Consider the following 1,773-nt stretch of genomic DNA (forward strand, 5'->3'; position numbering starts at 1 on the left):
ATTTCAGCTTCTGTGTCACGTTATTGGACCACATTGCCTGTACTGGGAATTAATTTTTTTTCAAATTTTTATTTATTTATTTTTATTAGCATGTTCATTGTTACAAATCATACTTATTCTTTATGCCCTTTATCCAATCCCCTTTCCCCTTCCTTCTTCCCTTTCCCTCTCTCTTCCCTCTCCCCCTCCCCCTCTCCCTCTAATAACCATAGATTTGTTCTCTCCCTCTGATAGATTAACTGTTCCTCTGTTGGTTTGTTGCCTAGATGATCTGTCCAGTACTGAGACGGTTGTGATCAAGTACTCCCCTATTATTGTGAAGCAGATGCTTCTCCTATTACTCTGGAGTGTGCTTTGTGGAGAGAGAGGACCTCTCTCTCTTTTTTTTTTTTTGGTCTTCACTGGTGCCTCTCCTTGTGTCAATGCAGTAGTTGAGAGTCTGGCATGCCATCTGCATAGTGGCTGTGACTGCTGCTATAGAGACTAGCCACTTTTGCAGCAGCCGTGGCAATTGCAGTGGCTGTGGTGGGCTACCTGCGTTGAAATGGTGTTTTTGGTGTGCTCTTTACCTGGTTTCAACTGGGTTCGGCTTCACGCCTCAAGACCCGGTGGGGCCCAGGGGGCAGTGGTGGCATAAATTTTTAAAAATTCAGTAATTTTTAATATGCTGAGAGCCTGAAATGAAAAGGAAAAAAAGTAAATGCCCTAAGTCTCCTTTTGGCTTTTGAGAGGCTCTCTTTAGGCAAAGTTCTCCTTGTGGTGCTCGTGGAGTTCACAATTCATGCCACAGGCAGGGAGATCTTTGAGCCCAGATCACTGATGAAGTTTAGAAGTCTACTGGAACAGAGACCCCAGAATTGCACTAGCTGGCTTGGAAGAGAACTTGGCAAATGGTATTTTGAACCCATCCCTACTAGTCTGGAGACCACTGTATTTTGTGATATCAGTTAGCAATGAAAAAAAGAGAAGAAAAAAAATCAAATTCCTCATACCATGAAAACTTAGTTGCCTACTCAAACTTCTTAGGAGAAAAGAAAAAAATCAAATTCCTCATACCATGAAAACTTAGTTGCCTACTCAAACTTCTTAGGAGAAACCAACTACAGATTTATCATCAGACTTACAATGACAAAAAAAAATAACAAATTACATACAGTATTAGGCATTTCCTATGTACCCTGCATTGTGCTGGTCCTGGGAATACAGCGGAGGGCAGGACTTACCTGGTCCCTGTCCTCATGGAGCTGACAGTCTAGTGCAAGAAGAGAGATGATTAAACAGGCAACACCGATACAACTGAGAACAATGCAATAAGAAAAGAACCTAATGATGACAGAGCCCAGATGGAAGGCTCCAAGTTTATCTGGGGAAGGTGTTGCTGAGAGGCCATACTAACAGGAAAGGTTCTGTCAGACAGAGTGATGTTTAAGGATCAGTAAAAATTAACCAAACAGGAAAGAGGAGAGTTTTTTGGGTAGAGGAAACAACATTCCAAGACCAGTCCCATAGCTGGCTCCTTTCTGACTGTTAAGGAACTATCAAGCAAAGGTAGCCTGCAGGGCTCATGGAGAGAAACTAAAATTTGTCCCAGCCCACAGATGCTCACAATTAGTTAGGGAAGGCAACATTCAAAACCTTGAAAAATTAAATAACTTAAATTATCCTGGGAGAAACAATACAAGATTGGTGCAATGGATTATATAATTAATTGATCCTGTTGGGTATGTAAGGAGAAGCTCTGGCTGCCTGGGTTTGAATCCTGGGTCTGCTATT

Source organism: Galeopterus variegatus, unplaced genomic scaffold (assembly GCF_000696425.1).
Source record: "Galeopterus variegatus unplaced genomic scaffold, G_variegatus-3.0.2 Scaffold604, whole genome shotgun sequence".
In the NCBI taxonomy this organism is placed as follows: Eukaryota; Metazoa; Chordata; class Mammalia; order Dermoptera; family Cynocephalidae; genus Galeopterus; species Galeopterus variegatus.